The sequence below is a fragment of the Sprattus sprattus genome (assembly GCF_963457725.1).
Source record: "Sprattus sprattus genome assembly, chromosome: 8".
Classification (NCBI taxonomy): domain Eukaryota; kingdom Metazoa; phylum Chordata; class Actinopteri; order Clupeiformes; family Clupeidae; genus Sprattus; species Sprattus sprattus.
The window spans coordinates 21,470,268-21,487,046 of NC_137927.1; positions in this window are offsets into that span (position 1 = coordinate 21,470,268).

Genomic DNA, 16,779 nt, shown 5'->3' on the forward strand with positions numbered 1-16,779 from the left:
TATGATTGATCAGTTACCGTTTTGGGGGAGTGGTCGCGGAAGGGTCAATTGATTAACTTCGCTTAAGTTCTATCCCGAACAGGGCCAAGGACAGGACTTGGAATCATAGACTTCAGAGTTATGTATTTTTTACCTGTTACGCCCCTCTACACCCCTATTGGCTTTGCAGTGGCAGTGCAATAGCTTTTAGGTGCTGAATGGGCATAATCAACCTGATTGTCCACACCTGGGGAGGTGTGGATATAAGACATGTAGTTTGCCCTCAGAAGAGGCCTTGCATTCACACCATGCTTCGGAGGCTGGTGATCACCATGTGTTTGGTGCTGGTGCTTGGCACTCAATATTTTACTCTGTGTTTTGTGTTAGATAATAAATAGTATTTTTTGTACAACTCTGTGGTCTGTCTCCAATTTTTACCTAACTGTCCTGGCCATCAAATGTCATCAGGAATCTGACTTAAACCATCAAAACAAAAAACAAATTGGGGAGATAAACTGTTTTACATTTTCCTCTTTAGTGCAGTAATTCTATTTTTAATGTAATATTTCAGTGCCTACCAGTCTCTATTTTTCAGTGCTTCTGGCTCTAATTTAAGGCACTTATCACAGTCTTCCTTTCATGGAACATTGCAGGTCAAAATTAAGTTCCTCATGTGCTTTTCGACAGCAGTTATCTCCTCGGTTTTCCAGGGCTTCTTCTGTGGCTTGCGAACGGTCTTGGAATTTTTCTTTTGGACAGGGATGTCGTCTCCATCTGAATTACTTTCCCCTTCAATTGAGTTGTGGTGACCCTCTCTGTCTTTGCCTTTGTGGTGGACTCGCGTCAGGAACTTCCATGTCTCGTTCATGCATCACCTCTTTAAGGTCATCTTCAGACTCACTTTGTTTGTCCAACTGGATTGTTTCTGCAAGCTGGAAGGTGAAACCTCTTCCTCTTGCATCACTGGGTTGGAGCTGGATGGCAAGATACGATTGTCCACAGATATGGCATGAGAATCTCCACCACAACCCTGAAAAACACCAGCGGACAGGGCACTTTTCGTTGAAGCTAGTCTGGTGGGATCATCTCATGTATCACAATTAATTTGACTGATACAGCATGGTTAATGTCATTGAAACCTAAGAAGTCCTGTCATTTTCCACGTAAATATTGTAGATCCCTAACCTCAGATGCAGGTCCATTTCCCTTTCATTTGAAAATAGTGGGTGCATTTTAAGGGTCAACATTTTGGCAACTCTCATATATTTGGTTCTAATTAATCAAAGACTTGCAAATATTTTTTGAAATTGAGCTTAGAAGACCATTGTTTACACAAACAATGTTTAAACTCAAACCGCATACACATATATCTGACCTTTGGACCCAATGATTTGATCTGTGATAGCAGATTAATCATTCAATGCTGTTTACATGTAACACTGTGGTCTGGAAAAAGCTCCTCCCAATGCTTCAAATGATTTACAATCAGTAAATTCAACTTAGAGACAGTTACTATGGCAAGAACAGGTGCAAACACTATCTGCACAATCTCTATGATCTCAATGATCAATTGCACATATGCATCGAGTTCAAAACTCTCCAAAACAAATGGTTATAGCCTCAACAGTACAAGCATCTGCCCAGATGACCGTTTTAGTTTCCCATCACTAGATGTGAATGTACCAACACAAATTGGGGATGGCCGATCTCTAACATGTAGAGGGGGAAACGGGAAACCAAGAATAGCAGAATTCACTTGGTAAAGATCTGTCTGTCCTGACTGAACCAGATGATTTTAAACACATTTGATTGACGGTTAAAGCGCACACACACCGCAAAAAGGTTAGGTTGTTTTGCGTCCCTCGTGTGATAACTAACCAGGGGGAACATGTGGAGGGACTAACATCTACTTGCCGCAGACAATGGATTTTTGGAGAATGAACGTGTGTGTGGTAAACACTTTGGGCCTGATTTACTAACAGGATTGCGCCCATTTCTGGCGTAAAATAGCGGTCGTAAACATAAAACGGTATTTACTAAGGGGCCGCAGCGCATATTAACGCCTGTGGGTGTGAACAGGGGAGGTAACGTGGACGTAGGTGGTAACGTAGGCGTCATGCGTGGTATTTACTAAACTGCCTGTCGAGCGCACGTCTCCAATTTGCAGGATAATTCTCCGCCTCATAAAAGCACGTCTTAACCAGGAAGCGCATTTCCACTGAGTCTGAATACGTTGATATGGCAGCAGTAATAAGAGCAAGGCGAAAAGACATAGACAGAGGCAGCGCACAGAAAGAATTTTTTCAACTCAGCGAACCAGAAATCATTAGATGGTACAGGTTAACCAGCCACGCAATACTTCAATTACTGGACCAGGTCAGAGACGACATCGAACCCTCCACCCAGCGATCACATTCCATTCCATCACTTGTTAAACTCCTGGCAACATTGCAAATCTTGGCATCCGGATCATTGCAAACAGTCATAGCATCAGCAGTTGGTATATCTCAGCCTTCACTCAGCCACATATTCACCCAGGTACTCGACACGTTGCTACGCTGCACTAGTCAATACATACATTTTCCCACTACCATAGCCGAAATTACAGCCACCAAACAGGACTTTCTTCAAATTGCAAACTTTCCCAACGTAATTGGAGCTATTGATTGCACCCACATTCAAACAGTCCCACCTTCAATCCATGAACACATTTACCGGAACAGAAAGCACACATATTCCATGAATGTCCAGGTAATATGTGATGCACACATGACGATTACAAACGTGGTAGCCAAATACCCTGGATCTGTCCATGACAGTTTCGTATTCAGGAATATTGCCATCTATCCAAAATTGAGCAACAGGGATTTTGGAGAGGCCTGGCTACTTGGTAAGTTTATTTGTTTCAATGGGGATATAGTGTAGTGAACCCATGTCTCTTGTAGAAATTATTAATCACGCCATGTACACATCTACATATTGTTGTATTAGACATTTTATGCATTAATGCCACCCAATAGCATATTCTTTATAATCTTGTTCTTTTAAACATCTCGCTGTAGGTGATGGTGGGTATCCCCAACAGCCATGGATTATGACTCCTTGTCCCAACCCAGCATCGGCGGCAGAGCAAGACTATAACCGCGCGCACATCCAGACAAGGGGAGTAGTTGAGCGAACGTTTGGTGTCCTAAAAAGCCGTCAGCGCAGCTTGGACCGAACAGGGGGAGCGTTATTATACTTGCCACAGAAAGTATGCAAGATTGTGGTGGCTTCCTGTATTGTCCACAATATAGCCATCCGACACGGTATGCCTCTGGAGGCTCCAGGGGACTTAGAGCCCCCGTAGAACATAGATGCCCCCGTAGGGAATGAAGTGGCTGAGGGAAGAAGGACGCGCCAAGAAATCAGACAGATATTTCACTTAAATTACGTTTCAATGTTTTGTATCTGTAAATAAAATTGGAATAATGTCACAAACAAACCAGACTGTTTTATAAAGTGATTTATTTTGCAGGTCTAGTCCTTAGACTTCGAGTCTGCTGTGAGGTGGATGGCCTGTCGCCAGTATCAAAGCCTCACTCTGGTCTGCCTCGCATTGCTCTCCCTCGCACTGGTCTGCCTCGCACTGCAGGTCTGCGGGGTATGGGTGGCACAGGTGCTGGAGGGTCCTCCTTCGCACCACCTGCAATGCTTGCAGCGATGGCTTTTAGGCATACATTTGTCTCCTGCTGGTGGCGAGACAACGTTTTAACCGCCCTCACCAGCCCATTCACGGCGCCCACGAGCTGGCCTGAATCCCGCCTGAGACTCTTCCTCATCTGGCGGACGTCCACCGACAAGGCTTTAAGAGCCCTCGTCTGCCCGCGTTGCTCTGTCAGGAGCTGGAGGTCAATCTCCTCGACATTAGCAATCCGTGCAGGGCGTTGAGAGGAGGCGGCTGTAGTTACAGCAGAGGCTGTCGGACCAGGTTCTCTACTTGCTGAAGGGCAAACACATGATTACACGTTACAAGCATGACACATTATCACACCAACGAAATAAAAACAGTTACAGGTCCGTTCCATTTGTAACGAAACAAGTTGTTTTAACATGACAGGCTGCTAAATGAAAAATATGTGCGTGAAATACAGGTATTTGTTAAAATGTTATATGTATATTTCAAATATCATTTAATATAGGAATATAATAATGCTGTAATTTGTCCAAGTTCACAACGGGGTACTAGACCATACATACCTTGAACAGAGGGCTCCACAGTATCGATACCCCCCTCCACACCTTCCACCTGCTCCGAAAACAGTGTTTGGTGGACCACTGCCTCCAAAACATTTAATGGTTCGGATACGGGGGGGCCTGAACCAGTCACCCTGGTCTGTGCAAGATTAAATGCGACCTTCTCTTTAGTGCGCCTCTTTATGTCCTGCCACCTTTTCTTGATCTCCTCCACTTCCCGGCGTTCTAGTGATACTTCATTCACTGTTGCGGTAATTGACTGCCAGATGGCAGTTTTTTCCGAGGGCAGTGTATCCCTTCCTTGAATACGGCCGATGTTCGCAGCCACCTCGCGAACCAAAACCTCTACCTCCTCTTGGCTGAACTTTTGCTTTCTTTTTTTTTTGTTGACTCATGTTGGCAGTAACATGCAGGCGATTTCTCCCGTCTTTTAACGGCGCACTAATTAACACGCGGAGTAAGGCGCTGATTGCCCAACCCGGATCTGGCTTGATAAATACGGAAAAAACGTGCGTTAATGTGCGCTTGGCAAAGGCGCAGATTCATCTGCGGTCGCAATCTTAGTAAATCAGGCCCTATACTGTATAGGGCGGAGTAAACACAGATTGCCCAGGTTGATAAATACCAAGGGAAATGCGCAAAAACACCGTGCGTTAATTTGCGAACGCAAATTAAGCAGCGCGCGCATATTAGTAAATCAGGCCCTTTGTGTCTGGAAAATGAAAAATGAACCACCCTTTGCCTGGTCTCTTGTGTCCTCCTCTTTTACTTTCCTGTCAGTGTCAGATAGTTGTATGTGAACATTTGAGCAGGCCTTCATGAGTTTGTGGTAACTCATATGCAAGTATTTTTTGTCAGAAAGGTCAGAAATGGTTTGCACATGTTTACTTTAGGTGACAAATGATTCAGAAAATTGGTTTATCACGCTCAACAAGACAGACTTGTACTTCAACTTGTCCAGCTTCTCAAATAATGCATCTACTTCGGCTTCACTCGGCTAATGAGCGTTCGGACTGTTCTCTTGTGTTTCTGTTGATACAACGTGTTGTGGGCACGTTTCCGTTGACACACTCTCCTCAGGAATCTCCTTTAGCTTTTTCGCCGAGCGAAAATCAATGTATTTCACTTGCGCACTGCAAATAAGTGGACCCCAAGATGGCGGCGCTTGGGGAACACGAAATGCTGACGTTACGTAAATACGCCCGATAAGCAGAGCCCACACCCTCTTTGAACCCTGCTAGTTCATGCTGTGCTAGGGTGTCACCACAGAGAGAGACCATAGCACCATACATTGTTTTCTCTCCGTTAATAGTTTGCACCACTGTACAATGCATCCATGTCTTCATTGATTCTATTCAGTATCACCAGATTGACGGATGTCTGCTGTTTTAGCCATGGCAAGCAGCCAGTTTAGACCTGTATTTTGGATGAATATTTCCTAGGGTGTAGTATACCATTAACAGCTTGTTGTTAGTTGCAAAGGATCCTAGTGGATTACAGATCTCGATTTCATCTGTGTACAGAATAATCTGCAATGCATTTGGTTTCTCTGAGAGAAAAAAGGGATGTGATTTCAGAAGAGCACCATCAACAATGTCATGAACAAATCCTTCCTTGCAGCTCTGGGGTCCCTTTTCAATCATTGAAAAAAAAAAAAAAAAATCCTTGGGTGTGATAAGGACTGTTGGAGACTTTTGACTAAAGGTACATAATGGAAAACCTTGTCTTTCACAAAAAAAGTATTTTGATCCTCCAGATTTCTTTCAACATATGACTCGACAAGCACAAGCTCTCCACTGTCCAAATCAGAGTGCCCTTCACAGTGCAGTGTGGTGCCTAGTGCCCTCAGAGTGCCCTTCACAGTGCAGTGTGGTGCCTAGTGCCCTCAGAGTGCCCTTCACAGTGCAGTGTGGTGCCTAGTGCCCTCAGAGTGCCCTTCACAGTGCAGTGTGGTGCCTAGTGCCCTCAGAGTGCCCTTCACAGTGCAGTGTGGTGCCTAGTGCCCTCAGGGTGCCCTTCACAGTGCAGTGTGGTGCCTAGTGCCCTCAGAGTGCCCTTCACAGTGCAGTGTGGTGCCTAGTGCCTCACATAGCTCTGCCTGTTCCTCATCTGCAAGACTTGAGAAATTTGTCAAAACTCCACATATGTTTCCTATATTTTCCTATGTGGAAAACCTCTCCTTGATGGCTGACGTGGCTGCATCAACAACAACATTGAAGAATCCAACTTCCATCTCCCTAGCATCACTGATAGGCTCATCATGTGATTCAAATGAGTGGTGGCGCTTTGTGGACCTCAGCCTTATTTGTTTCAAAACAGCCTCAACATTCATTTCTTCACAAAGGTCTTTGGCCGCCATCTGTGCAGTCACAGAGCCATTTTCCCTGTAGCTCTGGAGACCTCTTACATTCTTCTTCAAAAGACTCACAACTAGGTCCACATCCATATTAGGAGACTGTATGAGTTTGCTGTCATGCTGCATTGCAGATAGCATGTTTTACCAAACAAGCGTGTAGATGCTGAAGCTGTACGACCCCACCTCCTCAGACAAAGACTGGACCTCCGCCTTTATAGCGGGGTCTTTGGTGTGGTCTCTCACCTTGTTTAAAGGGTAGCATGCCATTATTCCGACGCCCCTTTGGTCCGACCCGTCAATATTCCGAAAATTTCCCATTAATCCTACAGCCCACTAATTCGAAATGATTAACATAAACCCATTGCTCCGACAGCTCAATGTTCCGACCAATGGCTGTTTGGGGTCGGTCAACATAATTCCCCAGGTAGGCCGCAAGGTGAAGCACGAAAAGTGCTTTAGAAAATGAATCCCGTTCCACTCACTGGCATCTACACAATCTTTACCTTATAAAAAAGAACGAGTCGTGGTTAGTTACCAAAAAAAAGTTTGTCGCTGATTTTCCAGTCGATTGTCTATATGGCTTTGTTTAATGCAGAACTAGAGACTTCAGAGCGTAATAAGATTTTTGTCGGGAGCCGTGCCACGGTTCGACACGTGATCATGCTACACCAATGAGAAGGCTGCTTTTTGACAACAGAATGGAAAAATGGCGGCTCCCGTGCGGTTAGAAACATCGTTAAAGATAGAGGAAAACACTTGAACATCCTCAAAATTGGGCTAAATTAATTCTAATTAGTGCTGTATACATAGCCGCGTCCAAGAAGAACAATGAGGCAAATATACGATCATGTTATTTTTATGTTAAGTCATTTAGATCAAGTTTGACATACATGGGCATACACATTACTGACGATCTTACATGGACTGTGAACACCCAGCACACCGAAGAAATCAAGGCAAAGACTGTACTTCCTACGTCAGCTAAGGTGATCTTAACTATGAGAAATCATAGGCTTAGATGATACACAAACAATTCCATGCAACATTGTAAGAAGTCATTACAGAAATACAATAATCATCCCAACTTTAGAAATCCAGCGAGGGGGCTGACTTTTCCTCATTGATCTGGAGCACTCACACCTAATTGTAAGCCCTGTCAGACCCTCGTTTGTAATTGTGATTAACATTAAATAAGGGTTAAGTACATTATATCAGTAAGACACAGCACAAAATACAGTAGTAATAAGGATAAGTGCAACGGCCCAGTGGTTGAGAAACACTACACTAGGACATCAAGTCTGAAATGCCATCAGCGGTTGCACAGTGAAGAAAAGCCATGTAAATGCTTGAATTCTGAAGTGTGAAGTTTGCCCTTCTCAAATGCATATGTTGATACTCATGCCAATGTGGAAAAACTTCTAAACAAGCTGGGTCTTTAAAACGTCACCTGATAGTACATGGCAGGGAAGGTCCACATAAATGTGCCTGACCTTTTATATGTTTACAATATGTAAAGGCATTTTCACTGGCATTTTCATATGCAAAAACATACTATGTGGGAAAACATTTACAAGGTCTTCAACTCTGTTTGTGTGTGTGTGTGTGTGTGTGGAAGAGAAGACTGGAGAGAAGCCTCGTGAAGGTGCCCAGTGTGTGCACACTCACACTCACACACATGCACATCCTCATATAGGCTGTAAGGTGAACCCTGTTTCCGTTTCAACCCGCTACACTGTCTGGCATCTACAGATGTGGCAGTCATTGCTGTAAGTGTGCAGACAGATTTGCCATGCACTTTATATGTTTTCACAGGGACTGGCAACAGGACACGTATCATTGACATTACCAAGGTGTCATCAGCTTTTGGAACCAGTGTGTTTTCAGCCTTGATCGGAATTCAAACATTTTCTGGGTGTGACTCCACAAGTGCCTTTAATGGCAAAGGAGAAAAAAAAGAAATTTTCTGTTGCATGTGAGAAAGATGAGTAGGCCTACCTAAAGGCTTTTAAAAGTTTAGGTACTAACTTAAACTTGGAGCAGTCAACATTTGCATTTCTTTGCCAGTATGTATGCCACTTATATGATCAGTTGGCTGCTGATAATGTAAATAAAGCTAGGTTCAAGGCTTTCTGTATGACATCATCAGCCTTGCCAGAATTATCCATTCCCCCTACCACTGATGCCCTCCATCAGCACTGCAAAAGGGCAAACTACCAGGCTGCAATAATGAGGTCCTGTCTCAAACATAATATAAGTGCTCCATCACCTGCTGGATATGGTTGGCAAATAGAGAATGGGAACTTGCACATCACCTGGATGACTAGAAATCCGGCCCCTGACAGTGTTTTGCATGTGATACACTGTGGTTGCAAAGGTGCCTGTGAGACAGACAGATGTTTTTCTGCAGGATTGTGTTGCATAGTTGACCTATGTCGTTGCTGTAGGAACTGGAAGATAACTGTCCTGACACTGACACTAACAGTGAGGACTGAGTGTCCCTAATCTGTTATTTCTTATTCAGTTTTGTACAGTTTTATATATCATATTTCATGTTTCATAAAGAGTGTTTTTATGGTTCATTAGTGTTGTTTTCATTTGTGGAAGAATGAATGAATGAATGAACAAACAGATGGTCATTGGTATTTACAATTACTGCCTTTTATTGATACATGGAGGTTTATTTGTCACATACATAAAAATACTACTGTTTTTTCTGTGCGAGTGTGAAGAAAGAAAGATCAAGAAATATTTTTCATAAATAGCAAGAGGGAGTTTAAAGAGCAGTGTGTGAAAAAAAGGTGTAATTGATGTTTTATAGTCATTGTGTGTGTTCAGGATAAGGAATGCTTGAGGAAAGAAGCTCCTCCTCAGTCTCTCTGTTCTGGTCTTGTAGCAACAGAGACGTTTGCCTGACCTCAGTGTTTTGAAAAGTCCATGGTCAGGATGTTAGGAATCCTTTACAATACCTTGGGCGCTGGTAGGTAGGTCTTTTCTTGTAGGTCTCCTGCAGAATATGGAGAGATGCTCTGATGATTCGGTGCTGCAGTCACAGGCTGTACAGTTCCCATACCAAGTGATGCTGTCAGGACACACAGCTGATGGTGCTGAACTTCCTCAGCTGATGTAGGAAGTACAGTCTTTGCCTTAATTTCTTCGGTGGGTGTTTGTTCACAGTCCATGTAAGATCCACAGTAATGGGTATTCCCATGTATGTTAAACTTGATGTAAATGACTTAACATAAAAATAACATTATCGTATATTTGCCTCATTGTTATTCTTGGACGCGGCTATCTATACAGCACTAATTAGAATTAATTTAGCCCACTTTTGAGGATGTTCGGATGTTTTCCTCTATCTTTAACGATGTTTCTAACCACACGGGAGCCGCCATTTTTCCATTCTGTTGACAAATGCAGCCTTCTCATTGGTGTAGCATGATCACGTGTCGAACCGTGGCACGGCTCCCGACAAAAATCTTATTACGCTCTGAAGTCTCTAGTTCTGCATAAAACAAAGCCATACAGACAATCGACTGGAAAATCAGCGACGAACTTTTTTTTGGTAACTAACCACGACTCGTTCTTTTTTATAAGCTAAAGATTGTGTAGATGCCAGTGAGTGGAACGGGCTGAAACGAAAACCGTGTTCACCTTACGGCCTAAGGTCGTATATTCCTCGCCCCTCTTTTACCAGGTGCCAAGTAGACTGCCGCTGTAACGACTGCAGACGCACGTTGTTGCTGCTCTACTTTGCGCCCTGACACCAGAGACGCAATGGAGACAGATACGGACAAGTTATTTCGATTTTTGGTCGAGCTAGTGAAGTCTAGGCCAGCAGCGTCTTTGCAAATGTAAAATAAACAAAACAAACCAACTACGGATGGGCTAACAGCAGCATAGGTCTACTGCAGCCACGCACAGTTCGAGGAGGGGAGGATAGCTTAATGGAAAGAACCCTGTTTGCGCTGCTTTTCGAGAGCTGTCATGGAAAGATGATTCCGCTTTGGTTTTGAGATTCACAGTTTTCTATCGATTTAGTCTATATAATTATAGTAACAATAATAATAATAATAATACTATAGGCCTGTAGGCATGCATTATTTTATCATGAGGTGACGGTGATCTAAAGCAGCTTTTGGTCGGAACATTGAACTGTCGGGACAAAGGGTTTCAATTTATCGGTGAAAATCTATCTTTAGACTAAGGGCTGTAGGATCAATGGGACATTTTCGGAATATTGACGCATCGGACCAATGGGGCGTCGGAAAAATGAGCTGACCCCGTTTAAAGCCTCTCTCACGGCAGCTCCCTGGTACCTCATGGGCTCAGCGCTCTTGACCTTGCTCTCTCACCTGGTTTCTGCCCACATCTTTAAGGTGATGCTCACATGGTTCTTCAAAATGGCCCATCTTTGGGTGGAGGCTGAAAATAATGTGTACAGCTTTTGCAGGATACCAAAGTAGCTCATAGCATCCCTTAGCAGCTTAGCATCAACAGATCCCTTAGCAGCTGTAGGGATTCTTTTCTAAGAGCCTGGCTTGAACTCCCTTATTTTTGCCTTTCATGTTTTCGCCGTTGTCATATGACTGTCCTCTGCAACTCCTCAATCCCCAACTCCTCAAGTCTCGTCAGGATCATGGATGCCAAGTGATAAGCCTGTGGACTCCTGCCTCCAAAAAACCCATAAAATGTTCTTTGATATGGGACTTCTCTATCAGTGACACAACTCTAATAACCACTGACAACTGTTCTGTGTGGCTTATATCTGGGGTGCAGTCCAGAATTATTGAAAAAAACTTAGTCTGCTTGATCATCCACTATACTGATACACTATGGATTATGCTGCTCAACAAATCAATGAGCTCATTCTGCACATGCTGGCCTAGGTAGCTGTTGTGACTTGCTGTTCCTCTTGTGACACGGTTAAGGGTGATATTTCATAATTGGATCAAACCTGGCCATAAGTTCGACCTCTTTGAGAACATTTCAATTTGATGGTGTGAACATTGTTTCTGTGTGTCTGTGTCCCCTTAGAGCCACATTTCGAACTGCCAGTGACTTCACAATAGCAGTGAGATTAGTCAGCACTGCTCTCCATCTCACCCTCTCAGCCTCCAGAATGCCATCTCCTGCTTATCAATAGTTTTCCCACTTCTTAACCACTGACAGTTCCTTCCATGCTTTCGTGCAATGGAGGTGTTCTGGACTGTTTCCATGTGATGTGAGGAAAGCGCTCGCATGTTTCCAATTTGCCATTCCTGAACTTGTTAAATGAATGTTCCTTTTAGAAAACAATTTGCAGCATCTTTTCACCACTAACTAATGTCTTATTTAAATATTCGTGGTGGCAACCACTCTCATCACTCTCATTCTTATGAAAAACAAAGTAAGGTGGCAATCTACTTGGTCCTCTTCGAACCAGCTCAGTCCGGATCCTATCAGTCATAGGTGAGGGCCAGTAAGCAGGGTCAGTAGACAGATGCTCATCCTCAGTGGGGGTTCAGCTCCAGGAGTTTCTGTCAGACAGCATATTGGCACATTACTCAAAGCACATAGCAGTGGAACATAACACATAGGCCTACTCAGAAATGATCAGAAATATAAAAATGTACATTAAATTGCAGTTGTCCAGTTGTCTTGAAGCCTATGCATACCCCCTCCACACAAATACACACACACAGACATGCAAAAACCAACCTGAAGGCTCATGCTGGGGAAAAGTAGGCCTAGAGGCAAAGAGGTCTTTATCCTGTATGTAAAATATATGTGAAGACATACAAGTAGCTGAGGACATAGATGGTAGCTCATCCTGAGGGGACGAGAGCATTCCAGAAGAGGCCTGTGGCTGATGAGGTAGATGGCTGCTCCTCCTCATCCTGAAGCAGTGAGACTACAGCATAGTCCTGTTTAGCGGGGGAGGTGGGTGGCTCATCCTGACTAGTGGCAGAGGATGCTCCAAAATATATTCGAAGTGCCCATGATATTGACATCAAAAGACCGTAGGCTACCCGATTAATCAGGCCAGGGGCTGCGCCCCTTGTTATGTTACGGCTGTTTGTTATCTGTCTCCTGCAGGGTGCTGAGTGCCTAACAGTTAATGGGCTGGCCTATAAGAGGCTGGGGCTTGCCTTCGCGCTCTCTCTCTCTGCTCTTAATTACTGCGTTGCCGTCCTGGTTTGGATTGTTCCAGTGTTAAAAGCCTGGGGCAAGACGTTCGACTATGGAATACCACACTGAAGATTCCTCCGTCCTCGTCACATTTTACACTTTAGTTTGTTACTTGTTTACCCCTAGACATATTGCACGCCACTTTCCTTTTAAACACATTATACTGATTGTTTATACTTGTGAATAAAACCCTTTTTAATAATCACTACAGTGTGGTCGACCCATTTTATGTCAGGGCTGCCTTGAGCCAGGCAGTCGTGACACTACAATATAACTCTTATACAAAACATCCATGAATTGCACATTTATATAAACATGCCCTTACTGCCTGACATGCTAAATGTCTGTCATTAGACGCTATATTAACCTATCTGTCAGGGAGGAACAGTTAGCTGCTTGGTTACTGCCTCGAATTCTATGCATGGCACACTTTAAGTTATGACTGGTAAACTATACTTTGTCACAAAATAGAGTTGTAGCGAATGGCAAATGTTGGTCTTTGAAACTAACTACAGAAGATATGAACATTCCGTTGGCTTATTACAGAGCCCAACGTTAACCCAGATGATGGAACTAAATATTAACTGAGCTTGTAATAGTTTTGTTGCAAAGCTCAATTTGATGGTGAAATTAGATCTCGTGTTTGTTCGCGAGTCAAAACGGAATTATTGTTGTATAAGCATAGCCAGCATCATAGCAAGAAGGCTAACAAACGTAAGCGTTACACCCATCAAGTAACATTAGCCCTTCATTCATGACATGGATTCCGTAATCATTAGTGCTGTCAAACGATTAAAATATTTAATCGCGATTAATCGCATTTTTGTCATAGTTAACTCAAAATTAATCGCGATTAAATTAATCAAAATTAATCGCGATCGCAAATTTGTATCTATTCTAAATGTCCCTTCAATTATTTTTTTCCATCATTTTTATTTTATTTTAATGCTCTTATCAACATGGAAAAGTGGATTGGCTTGCTTTAAGCAATGTTTTATTTTATTGAAAAACAACATTGCCAAACAGGGCGGTTCAAAATAAAAGTGCACATTTAAGATAAACAAGGATTCAGCCTATAGTGCAGTTAAACCATGGCTTAATATATTTTTTTTTCAAGTTTGCTGTGAACATAGAAGTCAGGCCTCCTATTTCAAAAACAATTACCCGTAACAGTTAGGTTACCAATAAAAGGTAAGCCAACTACTTCTGTGCTTTCAACCAGCTGCCTGTTGACATTTTCAGACAACAGTGAAGCTCGCTTCTTTTGCACAACACAACCTTTAAGGTAAACTTTCTATTCATAAGCTTTTAATCATCCATTTCGCCGTATCGCGCTCATCATTCACTCAAACGTGACGTTAGCCTACTAGACAGTTTGGGAGGGCAAAAAGAACGTTAATCTTAAAAAAAAAAAAAAAATTTTTTTTTTTTTTTACAACGCGTTAATCGCGCGATAAAAAAATTAACGGCGTTAAAATGGGTTTGCGTTAACGCCGTTAATAACGCGTTAAACTGACAGCACTAGTAATCATACAGAGAGAACATAGTGGTATACCTTTATGTTTTGCTCGTTTCTCCTCTTCTTTTCTTTTTTTTTCTAAATTTAATCAGACAGTTACAGCTCCCTCACATTGATGCGTTGGAATGCGTTGATGCGTCAGGGTTAACGCATCCACTTCACTTTGAATGGGGTGACGTCATCCTTTGCCAAACTGAATTGTGGCTCCGTTTGGTTCGCGTGCGTTGCGTTTCATGCTTTGCTTGTGTAGCGGAGTTAATAATTCCACTTGCCATTTAGAGAACTTTTCATTTGGCTAGCAATGAGCGCCATCTATAGGTGCAATTCTGCAGACTTGGGGGGCACGTTTTTGCCGACTATCCCCAGTCTTGAGTAGCCTGTAACTAGGTAAGTCGCATATGCTGAGCTCCACTTTAGTTAGATTAATGTGTTTAAATATTTGTAATAGTAACTGTAATTGTATTTGGGATAATTTTGTATGGATGCATTTAAACCCAAACGGGAGGTCTCTCATTCTATATTAGAGACCATTTTGTTTTGTTTCTTTAGTTTTAGCTGCAAAGTGATAGCTAACCACGTTGCGTTAGCTTGCTGGTGTGGTTGGAGTGGCTAAAGCTTCTATCATTAATTTTTATAGTGTGGAGCTGAATGTGAGGCTGAGACACACTGGTTCTGTTTTCAGGTACAGTTTGCAACTTTCGCCTTGTTGTGTATTTTGTATGTATTGCCCAGTCTTGAGTAGCCTGTAACTAGTGTGGAGCTGAATGTGAGGCTGAGACACACTGGTTCTGTTTTCAGAATAAACGGCTGGATAGCCAAAAAGACACAACGCGTGAAGGAGTACTTTTATATCCGCTACACTTGCGGCAAGAGTTGAAGATTGTTGAACTTTTCGAGAGGCAATGCATGCATCAGCCAATCATATTGCCTTTCATGCATAACTTACAGCACAGGCGCTAGCCAATCATATCCCGTATATGCTCACGTCTACAGAGCGGCAAAATAAAAAAATAAAAGATGGCTGCCAAACTCCGTAGATGGTCGTATTTGTACCTACAAGTTGGTTGTTTGACTAGTTTTTGGTTAGATTTTTTAAAATGTACTGAGAAATAGACACTGTACAATGTAAAAAGCCCTTTATTGTAACTGAAAAATACATATCATAGGATTTGCGAGGTGTCTGAGCACCCTGCATGCTACTACTCACAGGGTAAAAGCTTGCTAGTGACGTGATTGGTTTGTTGACCTGTCAATCTCACTATAACGTCTCCGGTATCAACAGAACCCCACGCACCAGTCTCCTCCTCCGCCTTCCGTTGGAACAACGCATTCCAACGCATCAATGTGAGTGAGCTGTTTTAAAAAAAAAAAAAACACAAAAATTGGTGATATAGACTTTGAGGTCCCTGGTCATCCAGTGCTTGAAGTGAAATGGGATAAGGAGCTAAGACGGTTAAGAAAGCAATATTTTGAGAAAACATATTAGACATATTAAAATCTCTTGAAATAGATAAAATCAGTGAAATCTGAAGATGATTGACAATACGTTCGGGGATGATCGGCCCATACATTTCTGACAAGATGTCGAGGGATTAAAAAAATTGAGAGCAAAAATATGCTTGGATCCCTGATAATAGTAATGACAGCAAAAGCAAAAGGGTCCTGTAGCTTTTCTGTTTGGACCCCTAATAATGGAAAAAATACCACTCATTATGGGAAAGTGCAAGGAATGGCAGTTTTGGTTTTGTATACCATGTCTATCAGTGAGACACCTGACCTGCCTTCCAGAAACTAGTGTCCAGATGGGAGTATTGCACCAAACAGGATTACTCAGCAGCAGCAGAAGCAGCACCCGCAACGGTTGATTTCTAGTCCATAGTGAAACGAGGTCCGACAGGGAAGTGATGGAAGTGAGGAGTTTATATAGAGTTCCTGCGCCTGTCGTCATAGTTGCTGGTCGCGTGCCGAAAAACGATGTGCGTAGCCATTTTGGCAGTAATCGCGTCAGTTATCTGACAGGCACTGACTGGCAGTCACGGCTTCAGTTGACTGTCATTTAGCCGTTGGGAGTGATTAACCTATGTATGAAATTCAAAAAATATAAATTAAGGTTGAAAATCACAGCCACTTAGGTTGGGTACGTTCAAAAGCACAAACTAGCAAGTTACAGATGCACTGCAGTAGCTACCCAAGATAATAAACAAACATGCTAACGTGACACTGCCGTACCTAGTCAAGCTAATAAACAAGCAATGCTAACGTGACACTGTCTATCAAACTGGGATCATTTAATACTTACCCTTGCAGTGATGATGCCGAAGTTTTTGGATGCAAGACTCCACAGTCGAAGTTGTGTTACGAAGCCGGACTGACACCATTTATAAGCCTCCAAGCCTTTGTATGCTCTGAGGGAGTCCCCAGTATAAACTAAGGGAAAATTGAGCAGATAGCTGTGGATGTCAGCGTAGCGCAAGTCAGGTAAATATATTCTTCGTTGTAGGATGTTATGCTCTTGAAAAGC